Genomic DNA, 27,198 nt, shown 5'->3' with positions numbered 1-27,198 from the left:
CTTCAGCATATATACAATATTCAGATGTGTCAGTTCCCAAGGATAGTTCTTTTAAGGTTCACATCTTGTCTTAGGATGTACAAAACCGTGGTCCTCCCCCTCACTTCAGTGTTACACTGTGTGTTCATTTTCTTTCCAGTCAATGCCCACTGGACTCTCTATGTCCATAGTTAATGGGGACAGAATGCTTCTGTATACATGCCAGTAAAGGGATAAAGCAAGCAGACTGTCCCATTTTGTTGGGAGGGAGTTGAAATCATTGTCTCTCCTTTGAAGAACCTAGAGCTATACTGTGGCGCACAGAACCCTCCTGATTCCAATATGTCCCTGTTGTAGTATGTTTGTTTGTGGGTCATAAAACCTTTGACCCATGGAGTCTGCTGCCCGGCACTTTGATTAGCTTGAATTATGATCTGTTCTGGCGTTTTATGGCCGCCCACATGCTTCCTCAGTGCTCAGCCTGCTTCTCCCTTGTCAGACATTGCAGAGTTCAAACGCAGCAAGGAATGGCAGCTGCCTGTGTCTTAGTGGTGTCCCAAATAAACAGCTTGACACCAGTGCTTCTTAATCTAACAAAAGTCTTTATTTCTTTAGCATAAATGAACAGAAAATCCTACAGAAGCAAGCTGCATGGCTGCAGTGCTTTTCTCTGTCTCACTCTCACCAAAACCAAAACCAACTAACACAGAACAAAGGAGAAATGCCCGGATAACCTGGGCAGGCACCCAGTGAATCAGAACGCCTTTTAGAGTGTTAACTCTTTACCGTCCAAAATCCCAACAGTCCCCCATGCTTCCAATCCTGCTCCATGTTATGTGTGCTTTTCTCGGTCTTCCACATGAAGGTAAGTTCCTTCTCCCAGGGCTGAAAGAAGGCTGTTCACTCAAGGTATCATAGACTAAAGCATTTAAAAAAGAGAAAGGGGACAATAGAAACTCCAAGAGACAATGTGAGGGTCAATCCACACCATCATCTCAATACATAGGACAGCATGAGGAAACCTCAGCCATGGTTCTGAAATTGTGGTCTTACCTAGGGGTCATGAAGAGTCAAGGGGGAAGCAGGGGCTTGCTGGCATAGCTGCCAACCCTCCCTTTTTTCACGGGAAACTCCCTTAATCTAAGACACAGCTGTCAACTTTCCCTTTTTTTGCTGGAAATTCCCTTATTCCAGCGCCTTTTCCCGCTGCTATGTTGGATTGTTAGATATACCGTAGACTGTCCCCAGGACAGGTGAGGCTGCTGATCCCTTATTTTCAAATCCGAACGTTGACAGCTATGTTTGCTGGAGTTCTAAATGACTTTCAGACTGGCATCAGGTCCATACATTTTGTTGAATTAATGAAACTAAAATATTATTATTGGATTTTTTTTGGGGGGGGATGTGGAATTAATAGTTAGTGTCGTAAATTGTATTGTGCCCATCTTCCTTGATGGGTTGTGCTGTTCTGATTGATGCTCTTTAAAGGGTAGGAGACATTGCTGAGGAGTTTTCGGAACCAAGGGTGGGGATGGTCCAGAAGAAGTTTGTGAACCAGTGCCATAGTGGATGCGCTGATGGATTTATGTGCACACTGCCCAGGTGAAAAGTCTGCCTGTAGTAATGCATGAAGTGGTAATGCTTGCACCAGCAGTAGCACATGGGGAAGCATGCTGCAGGTGGTGGCAGGACTAACTGCTGGGGAGGAGATGGTTTGGGGCAAGGAGGCAGGGAATTCAAGGAGCTGTTGGTGACACCTGAAGGTGGTCATGCACTTCCAGGCTGCAACAGTAACTGAGCACTCACTGCAACCTTGACCCACCATGTCCCTGTCCCAGCGAGTGCCACATGCATGATCCAAAGATCTTTAACTTGTGTTGTAAAAGTGGCATTACTTATAGAATCAGAGGCGAAGGAAGGGGTGAAGGAAGCATGAATGGTACCCGGCCAGGGGTGGGGCAAACCGACCATATGGTGCATGCGCAGCACCGCTACATAGAGCGCATGCATGCACTGTCCGTATGGTGGCAGGATTGTTTGCTCACGGCTGCAGCCATCGCCCGTATGGGTGGTTGGCTGACAGCGCTGCAAATGTCTGTGCGGCTCTGCTCGCTCCCTCTGCCTTACGCATCCAGCCCTTTGCCCCGCTCCATCAGAAGAATCATGCATCGGGTGCGCAAGAGAGGGAGACCCGGGCAGGTCACTCTCTCTTTCCGCTGTCCGCCTACACGGGCCTACCCCACCCCACCCTGCTCCGTCCAAGACAGTGGTGGTGACTCTGTGGCGGCGGTGGTTAGAGTGACAGAAGACGCGGGCAGGGATGGTGTGCCTCGGGGAGGCGATGGCCTTTGCCACTGCTGCTGCCACTGCTGCCGGGCCGGCTGCTGCTGCTCCTCCTGCTGCCCCTCCATCCGTGCTGTGGGGGTGAAGAGGCGGAAGCGGAGGGTGTAGCCACGAGCAGAGGATCCTTCGCACGTGGCTGCCGCAGCATGATGTCACCCCCATGGGGTGCCCTCTTGTCACCCTGCAAGAGATGGTGCCATAGGCGATGCGCTCCCTCCGCCCCCCCTTCCTACACCACTGAGGCAGACCATTCCACTGTTGAACAGCTCTTACCATCAGAGGTTTTTCTCCTGGTGTTTAATCGGAGTCTCCTTTCTTATAACTTGAAGACATAGGTTTGAATTGTATCATCCAGAGCAGGAGAAAACAAACTTGTTCCCATTTCTATGTGACATCTCTTAAGACATTTGAAGATGGCAATCATATCTTGCCTCAGTCTGCTCTTTTCCAGGCTAAAACTACCAAATTCCTTCAAATGCTCTATAAGGTTTGGGTTCCAGGCCCATTCAGTGACTTCACAAACACATAATCTAATCTTAAAGGGCGTCAAATACTAAATATTTTGCATCCATTCAGCCAGCATTATCCCTGATTTAAGGATTCTCCACTGCATGGTCATATGGAGAACTGTGATGACGTCAAAGAATAGATTGTTGCACACCTAAATATGTATGGATGCATCCAAAATCTACATCTGCAGCGCCTTTGGGCTCCACAGTTGCAGGCCTTGTGCATTTGTGAAGCACTGCAATCACATTAAAGGAGCCTTTTGTGTTATATGAATATCCTCATATGCATCTATAGAACAGGGAAGTGGGGAAACAGAAGGCAAATGAACTATTGGCTTTGAAAGTTGTGGCAATGTGAGAGATAGATAGATAGATAGATAGATAGATAGATAGATAGATAGATAGATAGATAATCATCATCTTGCTCCTAGCTGTATTTGTGCGTAGCAGTTGCCTTTAATTTTTTTCAATAAAACCTTGAAAACTCTGCATCAAATGAACACAAGGAGAGAATATTTAAAAAAGGTGACCATAAGCACAAGATCCAATACATGCTTCAATTTGCACTCATTCTTCAGGTTGTATTCAGCTCCCGTCTACTGATTCTGATTCCGTCTGCTCATTGCAGAAGTCTTTATCGTCACAGCAGCTATGTACAGCAACAATTCCATTAAGATTGGAGTGGCTGTTACAATATTGAAATCTCTGAGACTTACAGCCTAGACTTTGCTCCATAACTGCATCACCTATTATGGTGACAGGCAGAATGAAAGTAGAGAGAGAAAAGGAGAAGACATTTATGTTTTTGCTATCTAGACACAGAGGCTACTACACCTCACTCAAGACATAATGCCATGATCTACAGGCTACAAGAAATGAAGTCGTCTCCTGACTCTTCATTCTCCCCACTTGTGAGTGTGTACTAATCACAGGATCCAGGTTGTGCCACAGTTGTGAACCAGCTGGCACACTGGCAGGGCTTTTGTTCAGCTGTAACACATCTCAGCCCAATGCACCTCCAGCTCATGAGAAGACTGTGCCTGGAGCACAAAGGGGACATTCTCTATGGGCTCTGAAAAGGGTTTTCTCATGAGCTGGAGGTGCAGCAGAGCTTTGAAGAGGCTCTTCAGTCTCCGGCTAACAGCTGGTGCACAGGAGGAAGCCACCCTGTGCATCACTTCTCCCCTGCATGTCTGCTCTGCCCATCCACGGACAGCCCTGCCGCTCCAGCTCATGCACGTAAGCAGGAGGGACAGGGCTGTGTTCCCAGACTTTTTTCCTACGAAAAAAACTCACAATGCACACTGGTATGATGAACAAGCATGCAGAGCAAATGGTTTGCATATGGAGGGTCTCCAGTTAAAATCGATCAGGTAGAGAGTCCTGAAGGACACTCAGGAGTTGCTCCTTGCCAGTGCCCCATACTGGATCATTGCTCAGTTTTGTGGCCTATCCTTGAGTTTAGGAATGGCCAACTTGTTGTGGACTTCAGCTCCCAACAGCCCCAAACAGCTTAGACAACTGCAAAGGCCAATGGGAACTGGAGTCCAACAAATAGGGAGCTTCACCTTTTCTCCATCTTTGCTTTAGGCCAAGGTTGCTCTCCCGGGATACAGGACGTTAGACAAAGTATTTCAGAGGGCCTTATGGTTTCCACGACAGTAAACAAAATTCCAAAAGGAGAAAGAACTGTAATAATATGAAAATTTTGCAGCAAGTGCCAGCATTGTGTCCCTGATTGCCATGTTAGTATAGCAACATACATTTCTTTATAAAGGTATTTCTGTGATATATATACCATCATTCATAATTGCATGCAATAGTGAATAGTTCCCTTACCTACGATCACTTCACTGGTATGGCATACTTCTCCTTCACATGTTTTTGAAGGGGGACATCCTTTAGATACAGACTTGCAAACTCGACATTTCACTGCATCTGCATCAAAAGAGAGAATATCAAGGTTATCAGAATAACAGTATTGAAACACAGGTGACAGTAAATTAATGCATAAGAACACCAGAAGAGCCTGTTAGTTCAGGCCAATTTCCTGGCTGGTCCAGCATGCTGTTCTCACAGAGGCCCAACAGATTCCTTTGGGAAACACACAAGTAGCATGTGAGCTCAAGAGCACTTCAACCACTTGTGAATCCCCTGGTATTTGGAGACATATTGCCTCTGACTGTGGAGGTGGAAGCTGCTATGGAGTCCCTCTCAGACTCCAAGATACCAGCCTTGAACCTCAAGTGTAATCTATGTAGAAGAACCTCAGAAGAGCTCTGCTGGATCAGGGCAGTGGCCCATTGAGTTCAGCATCCTCTTCTGAGCCTGACCAGATGCTCACAAGTAGGACATGAGCTCCACAACACTTTCCGCACTTGTGATTCTCAACAACTGGTAATCCAAGGTTTATTGCTTCCATATGAAAAACCTTCTCCCAACAATGGGGAAATGAACTTACCTCCAGGAGGAAGGCAGAAGCTAAGACAGATAGCAAGGAGCAGCATGTGACCCATGAGGGACATCTTGCTGTCGCCAGAGCAGAGCTTTTGGTTACAGAAGAGGCAATGGTGATCTCCAATCACTTCTATTGGGGTGGACAAGCAGCTTCCTTTTATCCATTTGATGACGTGCTTGCCCAGATACCCATAGGTACACTCCATCCTTATCAGAGACAGAGGGTCCCATGGGCAATGGCTTGCAAAATAATAATTGCACATTATAATGATCACATTCCAGTGAGGCATGAAGCTATCAACATATGTACAGATCAGGGATTAAGATTGTAGTCACATGTTGCAAACCCAGGAAGCTAGGAAGCATCCAAGCAAATACCTTCAGTAGCCTATGTAATTCCATAGAAGGAATACAAAACAGCTAGTGAGGCCAAATTTGAAAGACCTGTGGTTGCAGAATGGGTTTTTCCTATGTTCAGATATATGCTATATATTGACAGCACTCTTATACTACTGTGAGTTCAAAAATCCTGGAAACTGTATCTAGTTAAGAGTGCTGGGAATTGTAGCACTGTGAGGTCAACACCCTCAGCACTGTGAGGTCAACACCATTGCTGGATCTCTTGAGCTTTTTTTTTATAAAAAAAAATCCATGAAGTGCTTTTTAGTTCTCTGGTTCTTCTTTGAACCTCAGCCTTAGCGTTGGCATAGTATTTTTTTCTTAGTGGCCTTCATTTTCTTCTTAATCATGTGTTCAATCTCATTGTCATTCTCATCAAACCAGTCCTGGTGTTTCTTGGTTTGGTATCCAATACAGTGGTACCTCGTGTTAAGAACTTAATTAATTATGGAATTCTTAACCTGAAACTGTTCTTAACCTGAGGTACCACTTTAGCTAATGGGGCCTCCTGCTGTCGCTGCACCGCCAGAGCACGATTTCTGTTCTCACCCTGAAGCAAAGTTCTTAACACGAGGTACTATTCCTGGTTTAGCGGAGTCTGTAACATGAAGCGTCCGTAACCCAAGGTACCACTGTAGTTTGTTCACAGGCTGCAATAATGGATGTTTTTAGCTTGGTCCAGTGTTCCTCAATGTTATCGGGGAATTCTGAAAGCAGAAACATTTGGAAGCAATCCCACTTAATGGGATCTTGAAGGGCTTGAGTGTTCATTTTGTGCCTTGGTTTCCTTCCTTGAAGCCTGCATTGAGCTATAATCTTGATAGCCATCATGAAGCATATCAGTCAGTGATCTGTCCAGCAGTTGTCAGTGCTCATCATAGCTCTGGTAAGGAGCACATCACGTTGATCTTTAGCATGGAAAATAACATCGTCTAAGAGGTGCCAGTGGTTGGACCAAGGATGCCTCCATGAAGTTTTAAATTTATTTTTCTGTCGAAAGAGTGTGCTGGTAATAACAAGGTTATGCGCTGCACATATCATCGACAGTAAGATTTTGTTCTGGTTGCTGTTGCCAGTTCCTTCTTTACTAATAATCTGAGGCCACAAATCGAAATCTCACCAAACTCTTGCATTAAAATCACCAGGAGGATAATTTTATCTTCCTTAGGCGTCTCTGATAGGACGATATCCAGCTGAGAGTAAAAAATTTCTTTAATGTCTTCATCGGCATCCAGTGTTGGTGCATAAGCACTTATAATAGTACCCTATTGGTTTCTGGTGAGTTTTATTCGAAGGTTTGAGAGTCACTCATTAATGCCGGTAGGGTCTTCTGACAGGAGCTTCCCAATATCGCTTTTGATAGTGTGAGGGAGAGCAGCTACAGACAGCCTCCTCCCATCTTAAGCACAAGCTCTTCGCCCAGCGCCAGTGAGAGTGGGGAGGGTGATGTCTCCAGCGGGGAATCAGGAAGTAGGGGACATGGCTCAGGTAAGGTAGGAGAGCCATTGCTCCGCTTAGGAAAGGAAATGGGAAGCAGGGAAAGCGCGACCAGAAGACCTCTCCCGCCGACCCCGGAATTGCGCAGGAGGCGGGGGGGGGGAGATTCAATATTCCTAGGTTACTTTGCTGGAAGAAAATGTGGGAACCTCCATTCGGAGGTTCTGACCCAGACTGACAACATGTACATAGTACTGACTCTGCACTGCAAATAGCTTTCACTAAATAAAAGCATGAAAAGGCAACGTCGTGAGGAGTCGTTACTCTAGAGTAGCCGCTACCGCGCCTGTGACAGATAGCAAAGCCCACCCCATGTATTTGACATTCTTTTTCAGATAGACCTTTCCAGAAGAATGTGTAGCCTCCTTTTTCTTCCTTCCATTGTCCCTCGCCTGCTCTTCGAGTCTCTTGAAGTGTTGCAATATCAATGTTTAAATGCTGCAGCTTTCTTGCAATGATGGCAGTTCTGCGTTCAGGATGCTCGAAGTTCAATTGCCTTTTACGACCACTGGGTGGTGACCCCACTGGGCGTGGTAATCCAGTCAGGGAAAAGGGGAGGCAGACTATGTTTAGGGCATGTTTTCTAGCCCCTCCCCATTTTGGGGGTGAGCAGAGTGGATCCTAAAAAGGGCTGATCAGTCATGGATACAGCTGCTGAGCTGCTCAATTGCCTCATTCTTTAAGTCAGAATGACTGAATCTGTACCCACAGCCCATGTGCCGGTTCATGACTAGGGGCTTCCAGATTTCACGATCCTGTCCCCATTACCATTTGCCAGTCGCCATGGGACTTTTGTGGTTTGAGTTTGGGACGGGTTTTTGGAAGACGCTTTTGCGTGAATTTATGTGTGTAGATCAGTGCACACTAACCAACGAACTGTCTTCACAGTAAGGCTCTGTTCCGATGGCAAGAGTAGCTGCGACGACCAGTAGATTCTTATCAGCTGCAGCCTCCATCCGCCTTCACAGCCATTGTAACATATACCTTGTTATCATCCACCTGTTCTGCCATTGAGGACTTCTTGGATCATTCTTTTGTCTAGCTCCTTCCCTTTGACCTTACCGCTTTGGGTGACTCTGCTGAGAGTATGAAATTCCCAACGGCTTCGCTCACAAGGGTCATAGGAATGTGCGAGCACACTCACCATGACAAGGTGATGATCCAGCGAGTGAGAAGGAGGGGGCACTGGAGTTGTAAATGACTTTCAGACTTTGAAAAGCTGGCATCAAGTCCATCCATTTTGTTGAATTAATTAAGCTAAATTGTTATTATTGGATTTTTTTTTGGGGGGGGATGTGCAATTAATGGTTAGTGTCTTGAATTGTATTGTTCTATTATCTTCCTTGGTGGGTTCTGCTGTTCTGAATAGTGCTTTCAAAAGGGATGGGGACATTGCGGATGAGTTTATGGAACCAAGGGTGGGGATGGCCCTGTCAATGCCGACTGGCACCTTCCGGAGTGACAAAGCAGAGCATCCACTCCTCCAGATTCCGCAGGACTCACACCTTGTGATGTGTGTACGTAATAGCAGAGTAAGCGACAGCTAGGCTGGTGGAATGTGACAATCAAGTCTCTTTATTGACAATCTTCGGAATTAAAGGACGGAACAGTCATGTCTGCTTCTCCTCACATCACTTCTCCGAGAGAGAACAGAACAAGGGATGGAAGTAAAAGTTTTATGCTCCTATTCTCACAGAATGGAATTTAAACAGATGGGAGAATGAAAGTCCCAACAGGCCCAAAACAAGTTTCTGACCCAGTGCCATAGTGCATGCGCTGATGGATTTATGTGCACCAGGTGAAAAGTGTAATAGATGCAGTGGTAATGCTGGTAATAGATGCAGTGGTAATGCTTGCCCCAGCACTAGCACATAAGGGAAGCACACTGCTGGTGGTGGCAGCACTGCAGCTGCTGGGAAGGAGATGGTTTGGGGCAAGAAGGCAGGGAGGTCAAGGAGCTGTAGGTGACACCTGAGGGTGGCTATGCACTTCCAGGCTGTTTTGTTGGAAGCCGCCCAGAGTGGCTGGGGGAACCTGGCCAGATGGGTGGGGAATAAATTTATTATTATTATTATTATTATTATTATTATTATTATTATTATTAAACAGCAACTGAGCGCTCCCCCAAACTCACTGCATCCTTGACCCACTATGTCCCTGTCCCAGTGAGTGTTATAAAAAGTGTTGCAAAAGTTGCATTACTTATAGAATCAGAGAGGGAGACCATTTCACTGTCGAACAGCTCTTACAATCAGAGGTTTCCCCCAGGTGTTTAGTCAAGGCATTGGTTTGAATCCTACCTCCAAAGCAGGAGAAAACAAACTTGTTCCCATTTCCATGTGACATCCCTTAAGACATTTGAAGATGGCTATCATATTTTGCCTCAGTCTGCTCTTTTCCAGGCTAAATCTACCAAACTCCTTCAGACACTGCTCGTATGGCTTGGGTTCCAGACCCATTCAGTGACTTCACAAGCACATAATCTAATCTTAAGGGACATCAATTAGTTAATATTTTGCATCCATTCAGCTGGCATTATCCCTAATTTAAGGATTCTGCACTGCATGGTCATATGGAGAACTGTGATGACTTCAAAGAATAGATCATTGCACACCTAAATATGTACGGATGCAGCCAAAATCTTCATCTGCAGCGCCTTCGGGCTTCACAGTTGCAGGCCTTGTGCATTTGTGAAGCACTGGAGAAAACTTGTATTCACCCCATCATACATGCAATCACATTAAAGCATCCTTTTGTGTTATAGGAATATCCTCATATGCAGGGGTCCCCAACCTTTTTCAGCTGGGGGCCGGTCCCCCGTCCCTCAGACCCTGTCCTGGGCTGGGCTATTTTTTTGGGGGGGGGGGGAGGTTGAATCCCTATGCACACTGCACATATTGCATTTGTGGTGCACAAAAAACAATACAATACGTAAAATAATGATTTTAATCAACAAATACAACAATAAATGGCAGTAATAAAATTCAAAAGAACGAGGCAGAGGCAGTTAAATAAGTATCTGGAATCTAAATTAAAGCCTGAGTATAATATAAAAAAAATACATAAGAACGCAGCTTGGGACAGTATGAATTGGCTGTAGAGAGTGAACGGAAGTTGAAAAGCCCCAAACAGAAGCACGTGATGGTAGCTCCTGGTGAGGATTCGCCAGGACAAAGGTAAACAAAGAGCATGGGGCTTAAGATAGTGCAGAGACACGTGTTCTACTCCTAAAACAAAACAAATGCTCGCCACCCTTGCTGGAGAGCCACGTAAATTGAGAATATCACAGGGACAAGGTGAGGGAAATGTGCAGCGCCCACCAGCAGGCAGGCAGGCAGGCATGGTCTGACACACGCAGAATGCCAAGAAACTTAGCTTTGAGGCTGCAAAGAAAGGAGGAAGAATAACAACACCACAGGACACACGTGCACTTTGCAAACCTCCTGTTTTCTGGTGGCACCCCAAAGGCACGCAGGGACGGTTAAATAATCCCGGGGGAAGAAGGAATCAGCTCTCATGGAAATCTGATCAAAACACACCCGCACAGGACACAATGAAGCAGGGAAGGCAAAGGAGATACTAAAAACAAGAAGAGGAGATTGTGGGCTATCCTCGAGAGCAGGATCTTTCACAGCAACACAACACCCAAGCCGTCCTGCCGACACACGCACTCCACACACACACAGACTCCAAACTTCCTCAGCTTGAGCAAACAATACACCACCCCCAGTAATCTGCATCACAGGAATTCAAGAGGCGTTCTCACTCACGCAGGCAGGAAAAGAGCAAGAAAGGGAAGGCTGCCTCAAGAGCAGGATCTTTCACAGCTCCTCAAACAGATGGGGGGGATCCCAATTGGAACACGCACCCCACACCCTGTATGATATCACCCAAGCCCTCCTGCCGATCTTCTCTAGCTGGCTCCAGCAAGGGGCTGCTGGAGATGGCATTCAGCCAGCTCAGCACAGCCCCTTTCCTCCTCTGGGCACTGCGCACATGCAGCTGCTGCCCGCCCATTGGCTGGGGCCTGAAACACTTTTAAAGGTGATTGGCTGCTACTGGAGGAGGGAGGGAGGAAGAGGGAGGGGGAATGCTGAGGCATTAAAAAAAAGGCTCTCACTGGGGAAAAAAATTAAAAGTGCAGTATGCCCATGCTGATCCACAGACCTTCCGTGGGCCGGATAATGAAGCCAATAGGGCCGCATCCGGTCCCCGGGCCGTAGTTTGGGGTTGTCTGCCCATATGCAGCGGGAAAACAGGGAAGCAAATGAACTATAGGTTTTGAAATTTGTGGCAATGCTTCACTCCAAATATCACATCTCCAAAATCTGGAACTAATATGAATGTTTTGATGTTTTGGTGAAATTGTTTTATTGTATATTTTAATTTCATTTGGATCTCATCATTGATCTGATGATTATAAAGCACTTAAAAGCCACTAAGGCACCCAAGCAGGATGGATAGATAGATAGATATACTGTAGATAGATGATAGATAGATAGTGGTAACTCGGGTTAAGAACTTAATTCGTTCTGAAGGTCTGAAACTGTTCTTAACACTGGAGAAAAAAGTTGTATTGACCCCATCATACATGCAATCACATTTAAGCAGCCTTTCTGTTATATGAATATCCTCATATGCATCTCTAGCACAGGGAAGTGGGGAGACGAAAGGCAATGAACTATAGGTTTTGAATGTTGTGGCAATGCTTGACAGACAACTCAGTTTCACTCTAAATAGTGCATCTCCAAAATCTGGAAATGACATGAATATTTCTGTTGTTTTGGTGAAATTATTTTATTGTGTTTTTTAATTACATTTGGATCTCATCATTGATCTGATGATTATAAAGCACTTAAAAGCCACTATGGCATCCAAGCAGGATAGATGATAGATAGATAGATAGATAGATAGATAGATAGATAGATAGATAATAGATAGATGATAGATAATCATCATCTTGCTCCTACCTGTATTTGTGTGTAGCAGTTGCCTTTATTTATTTATTATTTATTTTTAAAAAACTACACACACATTGAAAAATGCATGAAATAAGCACAAGGAGATTATATGGGAAAAGGTGACCATAAGCAGAAGATCCTATACATGCTTCAATTTGCAGTCTTCTTCAGGTTGTTTTCAGCTCCCGTCTACAGATCCTCATTGCAAAAGTCTCTGTCACCACAGCAGCTAGATTGTGTAGTAAATGGGTGGTTCGTAATGGGGGGGTTGGAACAATCTTTATCTGTCTTCGACCTGCAGCTTAGATATTTAATCCGAGTTACCCCATCTATTATGGTGGCAGGCGGAATGAACGTAGAGAGAGAGAAAGAAAAGACATTTATGTTTTTGCCTCCTGGACACTACACCTAAATCAGGACATAATACCATGATCTATCAGAGTACAACAAATGAATTGTTCATTCCCTGGGTGTTCATTCCCCCGACTTCTGAGTGTCATGAAACTACCAGCCCTCTCTGAGGGAATCAGCAGGGATTGCTGATTATTTATTCTTTTTTGCCTCTGGTTCATGAGAAGACTCTGTGGGATTGCAGTCAAATACAACACTCCTGCAATGCACACGCTGGGGAATGCTTTGTATCACTCAGGAGAAAACTTGCTCCTTCCTCCTGAGCTGCTACAAACTTCCTTTGCATTTGACTTAATGTGGGTGTGGCCTCTTCTTGGACAGTGGAGCACACAGCCTCCATGTTCTGCTCAGTGTGTTCTCCATTCATGTAGATATATAGTTACGTAACCTAAGCCTGCCTTCAGGGATCTGTCTGTGAACCTGAATGAATCTGTGAGTAAACTACTTTTATGTTAAGTTTAATCAGATGGCCGTGTTCATTCTTTTAGGAGGGATATAAAAAGGGAATTACCAGGAATCTCAAAGAGTGAGGCGCAGACGAGCCAGCAACAAGCTAACCACTGTGTAATTTTAAAAGGGGGGTGTTTGGAACTCTGCTAGGATATGGAACTTGCTAGCGCAAGTTAGGAAGCATATTATAAAATAATATATCCACTCCTGCCTTTCTAAACATCCCACAAAGGGGACATCCTCTAAGGGCGCTGAAAAGGTGTTTCTCGTGCGCTGGAGGTGCAGCAGAGCTAAGACGAGGCTTTTAAGGCTCCCGGCTAATACCTGATATGCAGGAAGAAGACACCCTGTCCATCACTCTGCAAGCCTCCCTGTCCATGTGGCTCACATGCAGCAGCCAGAGAGGCAAGGCTGCATGCAGGAGGGATAGTTTTGGCTTGCAGAGCCGATATGCAGGGAGGCTTATGCCCTGCACATCTGCTCTGCCCATCCATGGAGCAGCCCTCTCTCTCCAGCTCATGCACGTAAGCAGGAGGGACACGGCTGTGTATCTAGACTATTTTTGTGGGGGAATACTGCATCGCACAACAGTATAATGAACAAGCATGCAGAGCAAATGGTTTGCATGTGGAAGGTCTTCAGTTAAAATAGAACAGGAAGTGTGTGATCTGAAGGACACTTAGGAGTTGCTCCTTGCCAGTGCCCAATAATGGAACATTGCTCAGTTTTCGGCCTATCCTTGAGTTTAGGAGTGGCCAACCTGTTGTGGATTAAAGCTCCCACCAGCCCCAGCCAACTTGGACAATATCAAAGGCCAATGGGAACTGTAGTCCAACAAATGGGGAGCTTCACCTTTTCTCCATCTCTGCTTTAAGCCATGGGTGCTCTTCCGGGATACAGGACGTTAGACAAAGTGTTTCAGAGGGTCTTGTGGTTTCCATGACAGGAAACAAAATTCCAAAAGGAGAAAGGACTGTAATAATATGGAATTTCTGCAGCAAGTCATATTGATGAACTTTTCATGGCCAGCATTGTGTCCCTGATCGCCATGTTAGTATAGCAACATACATTTCCTTATGAAGGTATTTCTGTGATATATTTACCACCGTTCATAATTATATGCAATGGGGGAATGTAGATCTCTTACTTTGGATCAACCTCCGGACACCGCATACAAAAAGATCAGGGTCTGCTATGCATATACCTGGGGTGTGACATGGTTTTTCACCTGCGTTCAAGCACACTCGACATTTCAATAAATCTGCATCAAAAACAGAACCAGAGGGATATCAGAATATCAATCTTGAAACTCAGTTGATAATGAATGGGTAATCAATGCGTAATCGTAAGACACCAGAAGAGCCTGTTAGTTTGGGCTAATAGCCCAGCTAGTCCAGCATCCTGTTCTCATAAAGGCTCAACAAATCCCTTTGGGAAGTCTACAAGTAGGATGTGTACTGAATGGCACTTTGGCCACTTGTGAATCCCCTGGTATTTGGGGACATATCGCCTCTGACTGTGAAGGTAGAAGCTGCTATGGAGTCCCTCTCAGACTCCAAGATACCAACCTGCAACCTCAAGTATAATCTATGTAGAAGATCCTAAGAAGAGCAATGCTGGATCAGGGCAGTGTCCCATTGAGTTCAGCATCCTCTTCTCACAGTGCCTGACTAGATGCCCACAAGTAGGACCTGAGCTCCACAGCACTTTCTGCACTTGTGATTCTCAACAAATGGTAATTATATTTCAGATTACAAGTTGGAAAACCTTCTCCCAGCACTGGGGAAAGGAACTTACCTCCAGCAGGAAGGCAGAGTCTAACACAGATACCCAAAAGCAGCATTTGAACCATGAGGGACATCTTGCTGTCGCCACAGCAGAGCTCTTGGTTACAGAGGAGACAATGGTGATCTCCACTCACTTCTACTGGGGCGGACAAGCAGCTTCCTTTTATCCATTTGATGATGTACCTGCCCAGATACCCTTAGGTACACTCCATCCTTATCAGAGAAAGAGGGTCCCATGGGCAATGACTTGCAAAATAATAATTGCACATTCAGTGAGGCATGAAGCGTTCAACATATGTACAAAATTCAGATAAGTGTCCATTTCCAAGGATAGTTCTTGAAAGGTTCGCATCTTGTCTTAGGATGTACAAAACAGTGGTCTTCCCACTCACTTCAGTGTTACACTGTGTGTTCGTTTTCTTTCCAGTCAATGCCCACTGGACTCTCTATGTCCATAGTTAATGGGGACAGAATGCTTCTGGACACATGCCAGTAAAGGGATAAAGCAAACAGGTTGTCCCGTCCTGTTGGGAGGGAGTGGAAATCATTGTTCCTCCTTTGAAGAACCTAGAGCAATACTGTGGCGCACAGAACCCTCCTGATTCCAATATGTCCCCCATACTTCCAATCCTGCTCCATGTTATGTGTGCTTTTCTCGGTCTTCCACTTGAAGGTAAGTTCCTTCTCCCAGGGCTGAAAGAAGGCTATTCACTCAAGGTATCATAGACTAAAGCATTTAAAAAAGAGAAAGGGGAAAATAGAAACTCCAAGAGACAATGTGAGGGTCAATCCACACCATCATCTCAATACATAGGGAAGCATGAGGAAACCTCAGCCATGGTTCTGAAATTGTGGTCTTACCTAGGGGTCATGAAGAGTCAAGGGGGAAGCAGGGGCTTGCTGGCATAGCTGCCAACCCTCCCTTTTTTCACGGGAAACTCCCTTAATCTAAGGCACAGCTGTCAACTTTCCCTTTTTTTGCTGGAAATTCCCTTATTCCAGCGCCGTTTCCCGCTGCTATGTTGGATTGTTAGATGTACCGTAGACTGTCCCCAGGACAGGTGAGGCTGCTGATCCCTTATTTTCAAATCCGAACGTTGACAGCTATGTTTGCTGGAGTTCTAAATGACTTTCAGACTGGCATCAGGTCCATACATTTTGTTGAATTAATGAAACTAAAATATTATTATTGGATTTTTTTGGGGGGGGGATGTGGAATTAATAGTTAGTGTCGTAAATTGTATTGTGCTATTATCTTCCTTGATGGGTTGTGCTGTTCTGATTGATGCTCTTTAAAGGGTAGGAGACATTGCTGAGGAGTTTACAGAACCAAGGGTGGGGATGGCCCAGAAGAAGTTTGGGAACCAGTGCCATAGTGCATGCGCTGATGGATTTATGTGCACACTGCTCAGGTGAAAAGTCTGCCTGTAGTAATGCATGAAGTGGTAATGCTTGCACCAGCAGTAGCACATCTGGGAATCACACTGCGGTTGGTGGCAGGACTGTAGCTGCTGGGGAGGAGATGGTTTGGGGCAAGGAGGCAGGGAATTCAAGGACCTGTTGGTGACACCTGAAGGTGGTCATGCACTTCCAGGCTGCAACAGTAACTGAGCACTCACTGCAACCTTGACCCACCATGTCCCTGTCCCAGTGAGTGCCACATGCATGATCCAAAGACCTTTAACTTGTGTTGTAAAAGTGGCATTACTTATAGAATCAGAGAGGGAGACCAGGGGTGAAGGAAGCATGAATGGTACCCGGGCGGAGGTGGGGCAAACCGACCATATGGTGCATGCCCAGCACCGCTACATACAGCACATGTGTGCACTGTCCGTATGGTGGCAGGATTGTTTGCTCACAGCTGCTGCCTTTGTCCGTACGGGCGGTTGGCTGACGACACTGCAAAGGTCTGTGCGGCTCTGCTCGCTCCTTCTGCCTTCCACGCCCAGCCCTTTGCCCCGCTCCATCAGAAGAGTCAGGCATTGGGTGTGTGAGAGAGGGAGAGCCGGGCAGGTCGCTCTCTCTTTCTCTCTCTCCACCCACCCCACCCTGCTCCGCCCAAGACACTGGCGGTGACTCTGAGGCAGCGGTGGTTAGAGCAAGAGCAGACACAGGAGGGGATGGTGTGCCTCGGGGAGGCGATGGCTTTTGCCGCTGCTGCTGCCACCGCTGCCGTGCCGGCTGCTGCTGCTGCTGCTCCTGCTCCCCCTCCATCCATGCTGTGGGGGTGAAGAAGCGGAAGCGGAGGGTGTAGCCACGAGCAGAGGATCCTTCGTACGGAGCTGCAGGGTGCCCTCGTCACCCTGACAAAGAAACATCTTGTTTCAGTCTGCTCTTTAAAAGGTAGGAGACATTGCTGAGGAGTTTACAGAACCAAGGGTGGGGATGGCCCAGAAGAAGTCTGTGAACCAGTGCCATAGTGGATGCGCTGATGGATTTATGTGCACACTGCCCAGGTGAAAAGTCTGCCTGTAGTAATGCATGAAGTGGTAATGCTTGCACCAGCAGTAGCACATGGGGAAGCATGCTGCAGGTGGTGGCAGGACTAACTGCTGGGGAGGAGATGGTTTGGGGCAAGGAGGCAGGGAATTCAAGGAGCTGTTGGTGACACCTGAAGGTGGTCATGCACTTCCAGGCTGCAACAGTAACTGAGCACTCACTGCAACCTTGACCCACCATGTCCCTGTCCCAGGGAGTGCCACATGCATGATCCAAAGACCTTTAACTTGTGTTGTAAAAGTGGCATTACTTATAGAATCAGAGGCGAAGGAAGGGGCGAAGGAAGCATGAATGGTACCCGGCCAGGGGTGGGGCAAACCGACCATATGGTGCATGCGCAGCACCGCTACATAGAGCGCATGCATGCACTGTCCGTATGGTGGCAGGATTGTTTGCTCGCGGCTGCAGCCATCGCCCGTACGGGCGGTTGGCTGACAGCGCTGCAAATGTCTGTGCGGCTCTGCTCGCTCCCTCTGCCTTACGCATCCAGCCCTTTGCCCCGCTCCATCAGAAGAATCATGCATCGGGTGCGCAAGAGAGGGAGACCCTGGCAGGTCTCTCTCTCTTTCCGCTGTCCGCCTACACGGGCCTACCCCACCCCACCCTGCTCCGTCCAAGACAGTGGTGGTGACTCTGTGGCGGCGGTGGTTAGAGTGACAGAAGACGCGGGCAGGGATGGTGTGCCTCGGGGAGGCGATGGCCTTTGCCACTGCTGCTGCCACTGCTGCCGGCCGGCTGCTGCTGCTCCTCCTGCTGCCCCTCCATCCGTGCTGTGGGGGTGAAGAGGCGGAAGCGGAGGGTGTAGCCACGAGCAGAGGATCCTTCGTACAGAGCTGCAGCAGCGTGATGGCACCCCCGTGGGGTGCCCTCTTGTCACCCTGACAGAGATGGTACCGGGGGCAATGCGCTCCCTCTGCCCCCTTCCTACGCTACTGAGGGAGACCATTACACTATCGAACAGCTCTTACCATCAGACGTTTTTCTCCTGGTGTTTAGCCAGGGTCTCCTTTCTTATAACTTGAAGACATTGGTTTGAATCCTACCCTCCAGAGCAGGAGAAAACAAGCTATCACATCTCGTTTCAGTCTGCTCTTTTCCAGGCTAAACATAACAAGCTCCTTCAAACGCTCCCCGTAAGATTTGGGTTCCAGACCCATTCAGTGATAATTTAATCGTAAAGGGCACATGATCTAATCTTAAAGGGCGTCAAATACAGTGGTACCTCCACTTACGAAGACGATCCGTTCCGCGGCTGTCTTCGTAGGTCAAAGTCTTCGGTTCTCCAAGCACCCATTCTGCGTATGCGCGAAGTGCGATTTCGCGCTTCTGCACATGTGCCGACCTCACGCAGCCAAAGGACCGTGGGGTTGTTGACTTCGGAAGTTGAAACCTTCGGAGGTCGAGTCATTCAGTTGTCGAGGTACCACTGTAGTTAATATTTTGCATCCATTCTGCCAGCATAATCCCTAATTTTAGGATCCTGCACTGCATGGTCATATGGAGAATTGCAATGACTTCAAAGAACAGATTATTGTACACCTAAATATGTACAGATGCAGACAAAATCTACATCTGCAGCGCCTTCGGGCTCCACAGTTGCAGGCCTTGTGCATTTGTGAAGCACTGGAGAAAACTTGTATTCACCCCATCATACATGCAATCACATTAAAGCAGCCTTTTGTGTCATAGGAATATCCTCATATGCATCTATAGCACAGGGAAGCAGGAAAACAGAGAGGCAAATGAACTATAGGTTTTGAAAGCTGTGGCAATGCTTGATAGACAACTCCAAATATTACATCTCCAAAATCTGTAAATAATATGAATGTTTTGATGTTTTGGTGAAATTATTTTATTTTATATTTTAATTACATTTGGATCTCATCATAGATTGGATGTTCATAAAGCACTTAAAAGGCACTATGGCATGGACACTGGATAGAAAGATGATAGATAGATAGATAGATAGATAGATAGATAGATAGATAGATAGATAGATAGATGATAGATAATCATCATCATCTTGCTCCTAGCTGTATTTGTGCATAGCAGTTGCCTTCAATATTTTTTTTAAAAAAACACCTTGATAACTCTGTATCAAATAAACACAAGGAGAGAAGATAAAAAAGCAGAAGGTCCTATACATGCTTCAGTTTGCAGTCATTCTTCAGGTTGCTTTCAGCTCCCATCTACAGATCCTCATTGCAGAAGTCTTTATCGTCACAGCAGCTATGTTCAGCATGATCTCCACCGATACTGGTTTGGCTGTTGCAATATTCAGGGTCCCTAGGCTTGCAGCCTAGAATTTTCTGCTGAACTTTCCCATCTATTATGGTGACAGGCAGAATGAAAGCAGAGAGAGAAAAGCAGAAGACATTTATGTTTTTCCTATCTGGCTGCAACAAATGAAGTCCTCTCCTGGCTCTTCATTCTCCCCACTTGTGAGTGTGGTGAAACTATCAGCCATGCTAATCACAGGATCCAGGTTGTGCCACAGTTGTGAACCAGCTGGCACATTGGCAGGGCTTTTTTTTTTCAGCTGGAACACATCTCTTCCCAATGCACTTCTGGCTCATGAGAAGACTGTCCCTGGAGCACAAAGGGGACATCCTCTATGAGCTCTGAAAAGGGTTTTCTCATGAGCTGGAGGCGCAGCAGGGCTTTTAAGAGGGGCTTCAGCCTCCCGGCTAACAACTGATGTGCAGGAAGAAGCCACCCTGTGCGTCACTCTGCAAGCTGCCCTGTCCCAGTGGCTCGCAGGGACAGTTGTGGCTTGCAGAGTTGACATGCAGGGAGGCTTCTTCCTGGAACGTCTGCTCTGCCCATCCACGGACAGCCCTGCCGCTCCAGTTCGTGCACGTAAGCAGGAGGGACAGGGCTATGTTCCCAGACTTTTTTTTTCTCGGGAAATAACCACACTGCACACTGGTATGATGAACAAGCAAGCAGAGCAAATGGTTTGCAAATGAAGGACACTCAGGAGTTGCTCCTTGCCAGTGCCCAATAATGGATCATTGCTCAGTTTTGGGCCTATCCTTGAGTTTAGGAATGGCCAACTTGTTGTGGACTCTAGCTCCCAACAGCCCCAAACAGCTTGGACAACTGCAAAGGCCAATGGGAACTGTAGTCCAACAAATTGGGAGCTTCACCTTTTCTCCATCTCTGCTTTAGGCCATGGGTGCTCTTCCAGGATACAGGATGTTAGACATACTGTTTCAGAGGGTCCTACAGTTTCCACGACAGGAAACAAAATTCCAAAAGGAGAAAGGACTGTAATAATATGACATTTCTTTATGCAACAACAGCGGCAATAAATTTGGTTGCCGCATATTGGAAAAAAACAAGAAATACCCAAAATTAGCAAATGGCAGGAGAAATTATTTGGCTATTTGGGATATGGTGAAATTAACAAATTCAATCAGAGGCGGTACCAAACAGAATTTTCATCAAAGCTGGGAGAAATTCGAAGATTATATGAAAAGGCATTGTCCCACACTAAAAACCTGGATCTGTTTCTAACAATCTGTATTGTTCACATAATTATGTTCATGAGAGGAATATTCAAGGAAGTATATCAAGTTAATGGAAGCAGTAACTAGATCAATTCAGTTAACCTGGGAGGAAGAAAAGTGGAAGTTGTATGGGAGGAGAGGATAATTTTATTCGTTTCATTTTACTTAGTATAGTATGTTTATTTACTGTATGAGGATTTAATTTGAATTAAGCGGAGAAATAAAAGTCGTGTAATAGAGTATATTTACAATTTTATGTATTATTTGAAGGTTTGTACTTCATGATTTGTAAATTTTACGTTTTTATGTTTTTTGATTATTTTCAATAAAGTTAATAATAATAATAATAATAATAATAATAATAATAATAATAATATGAAGTTTCTGCAGCAAGTCATATTGACGAACTTGGCCAGCATTGTGTCCCTGATTGCCATGTTAGTATAGCGACATACATTTCCTTATAAAGATATTTCTGTGATATAGTATACCACCCTTCATAATTATATGCAATAGCAAAGTGTAGTTCCCTTACCTCTGGTCACTTTGTAGGCATGGCACACTCGTGAGTTAGGGTCTGCTTCACATGTAGCTAGAGGGAGACATGGACTTCCTTCAAATGGGGACATGCACATTCGACATTTCACTGCATCTGCATCAAAAGGGAGAATATCAAGGTTATCAGAATAACAGTCTTGAAACACAGGTTATAGTAAATGGGTGATCAATGCATAAGAACACAATAAGAGCCTGTTAGTTCAGGCCAATGGCCCAGCTGGTCCAGCATCCTGTTCTCACAGGGGTCCAACAGATCCCTTTGGGAAACGCACAAGTAGCATGTGAGCTCAATAGCACTTCAGCTACTTGAGAATCTCCCGGTATTCAGAGACATGTTGCCTCTGACTTTGGAGGTAGAAGATGCTATAGAGTCCCTCTCAAACTCCAAGATACCAACCTTGAACCTCAAGTGTAATCTATGTAGAAGAACCTCAGAAGAGCTCTGCTGGGTCAGGAGAGTGGTCCATTGAGTTCAGCATCCTCTTTTTACAGTGCCTGACCAGATGACCACAAGTAGGACCTGAGCTCCACAACACTTTCTGCACTTGTGATTCTCAACAACTGGTAATCCAAGGTTTATTGCTCCCATCTGAAAAACCTTCTCCCAGCACTGGGGAAAGGAACTTACCTCCAGGAGGGAGGCAGAGGCTAACACAGATAGCAAGGAGCAGCATTTGAACCGTGAGGGACATCTTGCTATCGCCACAGCAGAGCTCTTGGTTACAGTAGAGGTAATGGTGATCTCCACTCACTTCTACTGGGGTGGACAAGCAGCTTCCTTTTATCCATTTGATGATGTGCTTGCCCAAATTCCCTTAGGTACACGCCATCCTTATCAGAGACAGAGGGTCCCATGGGCAATGGCTTGCAAAATAATAATTGCACATTGAAATGATCACATTCTAGTGAGGCATGAAGCGTTCAACATATGTACAGATCAGGGATTAAGATTGTAGTCACCAGTTGCAAATCCAGGAAGCTAGGAAGCATTCAAGCAAATACCTTCAGCAGCTTATACAATTCCATAGAAGAAGGAATCAAACACAGCCTAGCCAGGCCAACTTTGAAAGACCTGTAGTTGCAGAATGGGTTTTTCCTATTTTCCGATCAATACCATACATTGACAGCACTGTTATACTACTGTGAGTTTGAGAAGCCTGGTAACTGTAGCTAGTTAAGAGTGCTGGGAACTGTTAAGTGTGCTGGGAATTGTTAATTTCAGTAGTCTAGTCTCAATTTATTGGCTGAAGCTTACAAGACTAAATTTCTTAAATCTTGTAAGGTTTTGCCAAGAAATTGTATCTTCAATGATATTTAACACCAGTAAACACATCAATATTTTGAGACTAGACTACTGAAGAAGTCCAGAAAACGTAGGGAGTGTGCTATTTGCCTACCCCTACGAATTGACCCCCTTGTGGGAGAAACAGCAGTCTTGGGTGAAACAGCGGTAGAACGCCAGCACACTGTCTTTCCTACAACTTTATAGACTGTTTTTTCAGCACTCTACGGATACCAGGAACAACATTTTCTCTCGAAATTATTTTGAAAAGAAGAAAAAAGAGAAGAAAATGAAAAACCAGGTCCATAACCTGTAAGAACTTTGTTTAATTGGACATTATAAGTTTAGTTTATTTTGGGTAGTTTGACGGTTTTTGTGGCATTTACAAATACATCATCTCTGGCTGTTCACAGTCATGAAATGGGAAGCCAGCAAGGGTTGTGTTTATCATTGTTTTCAAAGGGAAAATATCTCTTACTAATATTTAGAAAAGTTATCTATCTCCGAAATTTCATTCCCTCTCCACAACTTTATTTATTTTTTTAGTTATTGTTTCATTTATGAATTGCTTCCCATGGAGATTTACCATTGCTAATAGCTTCATTTTGCAATATCAATAGCAGCGGTAGGCAACCTAAGGCCCGTGGGCCGGATGCGGCCCAATCGCCTTCTCAATCCGGCCCCTGGACGGTCCAGGAATCTCATGTTTTTACATGAGTAGCATGTGTGCTTTTATTTAAAATGCATCTCTGGGTTATTTATGGGGCATAGGAATTGGTTCCTTTTCCCCCCCCAAAATATAGTCCGGCCCACCACATGGTGTGAGAGACAGTGGACAAAACCATGGCTGAAACAGGTTGCTGACCCCTGGTCAAGAGGGTAGACCAAACAATACCAAACTGCACTGTTTGAGACATTACAGAAGATTTCATTGTCCAGTTTGGCATGGTGATTCCTGGGACTAAGGAAGGGGTTTTGTTCTATAATTGGATACCATTGGATACCATTTTAAATCAAGATGGTGAACTGAACCTTTCAAAACTGCTCTGACTATAAAACAATATGATATGAAACTAATGTTTGGCCAGCGCCAGGGGTCAAAGAATCTCAAAATTATAAAGCTGGAAGAGACCACATGGATCATCTTGTCCACCCCCCTGCAGTGCAGGAATCTTTTGCCCAATGTGGAGTTCGCATCCATGACCCTGAGATTAAGAATTTCATGTTCTACCAACTGAACTAGCAGAGAAAAGATCTTTCACCATGGATTATTGCCCCTGTGCCACCATACAGGGTTTAATAACCCCTTGTTAAATGTTAGCCCTGCTCGCAATTGACTTTGGGAACCAGATCCTGGTTGGGAGATGAACGCCACAACCCCATAGTCACCTTTGACTGGACTTAACCTTCATGGGGCTCCTTTCCCTTTTTTAAACAAACAAAAAACAAAAACAAAAATCCTTGTTCAAAGATCTTTAACTTGTGTTGTAAAAGTCACATTACTTATGAATCATAGAATCATAGAGTTGGAGGGTCCAACCTCCTGCAATGCAGGCATCTCAGCTAAAGCATCCATGACAGATTGCCATCCAACTTCTACTTAAAAACCTCCAAGGAAAGAGAGCCCACAACCTCCCAAGGGAAACCATTCCACTGTGGAATAGCTGTTACCATCAGAAGGTTTTTTCCTGATATTTAGTCAGAGTCTCCTTTCTTGTAACTTGATTCGAATCCTACCCCCCAGAGCAGGAGAAAACAAGCTTGTTCCCATTTCCATGTGACAGCTCTTAAGACATTTGAAGATGGCTATAATATCTCAACTCAGTCTCCTTTTCTCCAGGCCAATATGCGTTGGGTTCCAGACCCATTCAGTGACTTCACAGCACATTATCTCATCTTAAAGGGCGTCAAATTGTTTATAAAATAGAAGTAAAATAAAATACACCCAGACAACACCATTATTAACCCCAACAACATCAAACATGCCATCTCAGGCCTATTTAATTGCTCATCTTCTAACATTCTGTATGCCATCAAATGCCAACAGTGCCCTTCAGCTCTCTATATTGGATAAACAGGTGAAACCCTATGCCAAAGGAATCACAAGGCAGAGAAACCAGTAGGAGAACACTTCAATCACACAGGACATTCTATACAAGATCTCAAAGTAGCTGTCTTATTACAAAAAGAATTTCAGAAATAGACTGGAAAGAGAAGCTGCTGAATTGCAGCTTATTACCAAACTTACAACCATGGAGAGACCTGGTCTGAATAGAGACATTGGATTCTTATCTCATTATACATGACCAACACGGCTACCTACCTGTAAATAGTTAATATCTTGCATCCATCCAGCCAACATTTCCCCTAATTTAAGGATTTTATACTGCATGGTCATATGGAGAACTGCGATGACATCATAGAATAGATTATTGCACACCTAAATATGTACGGATGCAGCCAAAATCTACATCAGCAGCGTCTTCGGGCTTCACAGTTGCAGGCCTTGTGCATTTGTGAAGCACTGGATAAAACTTGTATTGACCCCATCATACATGCAATCACATTAAAGCAGCCTTTGTGTTATATGAATATCCTCATATGCAGGGGTCCCCAACCTTTTTCAGCTGGGGGCCGGTCCACCGTCCCTCAGACCCTGTCCTGGGCCGGACTATATTTTTTTTTTGGGGGGGGAGGCCGAATCCCTATGCACACTGCACATATTGCATTTGTGGTGCACAAAAAACAATACAATACGTAAAATAATGATTTTAATCAACAAATACAACAGTAAATGGCAATAATAAAATTGAAACGAACAGGGCAGAAGCAGTTAAATAAGTATCTGGAATCTAAATTAATGCCTGAGTATAATAAAAAATACATAAAAACGCAGCTTGGGACAGTATGAATTGACTGTAGAGAGTGAACGGAAGTTGAAAAGCCCAAAACAGAAGCACGTGATGGTGGCTCCTGGTGAGGATTCGCCAGGACAAAGGTAAATAAAGAGCACAGGGCTTAAGATAGTGCAGAGACACATGTTCTACTCTAAAACAAAACAAATGCTTGCCACCCGTGCTGGAGAGCTACGTAATTTGAGAATATCACAGGGACAAGGTGAGGGAAATGTGCAGCGCCCACCAGCAAGCAGGCAGGCAGGCATGGTCTGACACACACAGAATGCCAAGAAACTTAGCTCTGAGGCTGCAGAGTTTGCTAGACCTTGCCACACATTTTGATGGTCTTTCGATGACCACATAATTGAACAGTGTCCTTTTAAAAAAATATATTGGTATCACTTTCCAAGCTACATCTAGCTGGCTTGCCCACTTCAAGGCTGTAACCCTTCTAACACGTAGGACAATCGGTGCTCTGCTCAGGTTTGTTTAATACGAGGGGAGGGCAACTGGTGATCCTGGCAATAAAAGCTTTTGTTGGAAAAGTGATTCCCCATATGCTATATGGGGTAGAACTCTGGAGATGGAATCAGAAGCTGCTAGAACTGCTTGAAATCTCCCAAAAATTTTATCTCAGAAGAATTCTAGGCCTCCCTCAGGGTACTCCGGCAGCCTTCTTAAGAGTGGAAGTAGGATTACCTTCTGTGTCTGCCAGGGCCCACTTAAGATTTCTGCGTTTTTTCATCAACCTCGCAGATGCCTCAAACACCTTATTGGCTAAACAAGCCTTTGTATCTTTACAACATAATACTACTTGGTGTCAAAACCTATTAGATATTGTATCCAGATACAATCTACCCAAGTTTAATATTCTCAAACTGTGGAGCCCTGATAAAGTTCGGGAATGGATCGTTGAAAAAGACGCCTTTTTAGACACCACGAAGATAAAAAAATTCTGGGTTTTCCTACTGGTTTCCCCGAGTAAAAGCAGTCAAAATCTGTGCCAACTACCTGGTGGATATCACTGATCCCACCCTTCGGAGAGCTTTCACTATGGTCCGGTTTCAAACATTGCCAACTGCATACCTGACCGGTAGATTTACAAAAATCCCAGCAGAACACCGTTTATGCCCTTGCTTCATGAAAATTAAAGAGGATCTTATACATTACCTCCTCTATTGCCCCATTTACTCGGGCTTTAGAGACGCGATGCTGCAAATTATAGTTGATGCTAACCCACAGATTACCCATGTGGTAGCGGTCTTTGTGATGAAGGCCATGAAAGCCAGGGAAAGATTTATGGATGATAAAGTAAAGACCCCTTCATCGTCTGTTTAACTCGTTGCTTGTTTTCCTTCTCTTCCTGTTTTGTGGGATGAAGGTTTTGTTGGGATAGTATGTGTCAGGGGATTGTTGTGGCTACTCTAGAGCAACGACGCTCCACATGCTTGTCTTTCAGCAGTTCTTATTTAGTGCAGCCTATTTACAGTGAACTGGGTCTGTACAACATGTCTGCTTCAGTCCGACGCAGAATCCGGCACTGAACCGCCCCAGGACCTTTTCCAGCATAAGAGCCTGGGGACGGCAAATCTCTTTCCCCTCCTTCTCCTGCGTAATTCCGGAACCGGGGGAAAAGGTCTGCGCTCCATGTTTTCCT

At 45.2% G+C, this 27,198-nt stretch overlaps 2 long non-coding RNA genes across 2 annotated transcripts; both read right to left on the bottom strand.

Moving 5' to 3' along the window:
* Positions 1-3,270: 3,270 nt before the first annotated feature.
* Positions 3,271-11,174, bottom strand: LOC148686364 (uncharacterized). The gene is made up of 3 exons (XR_015949146.1): positions 10,955-11,174; positions 4,671-4,769; positions 3,271-3,577 (listed from the first exon to the last, which is right to left on the bottom strand). It is a non-coding gene; the product is annotated as an uncharacterized LOC148686364 (long non-coding RNA).
* An 8,260-nt stretch (positions 11,175-19,434) lies between these two features.
* LOC148686363 (uncharacterized) lies at positions 19,435-26,800 on the bottom strand. The gene is made up of 3 exons (XR_015949387.1): positions 26,712-26,800; positions 21,340-21,456; positions 19,435-19,618 (listed from the first exon to the last, which is right to left on the bottom strand). It is a non-coding gene; the product is annotated as an uncharacterized LOC148686363 (long non-coding RNA).
* Between the last annotated feature and the right edge of the window lie 398 nt (positions 26,801-27,198).

Source organism: Zootoca vivipara, chromosome 3 (genome assembly GCF_965207765.1).
Source record: "Zootoca vivipara chromosome 3, rZooViv2.hap1.1, whole genome shotgun sequence".
Classification (NCBI taxonomy): domain Eukaryota; kingdom Metazoa; phylum Chordata; class Lepidosauria; order Squamata; family Lacertidae; genus Zootoca; species Zootoca vivipara.
The sequence above is the reverse complement of the archived record's forward strand: the minus strand, read 5'-3'. Positions and strand labels throughout refer to the sequence as shown.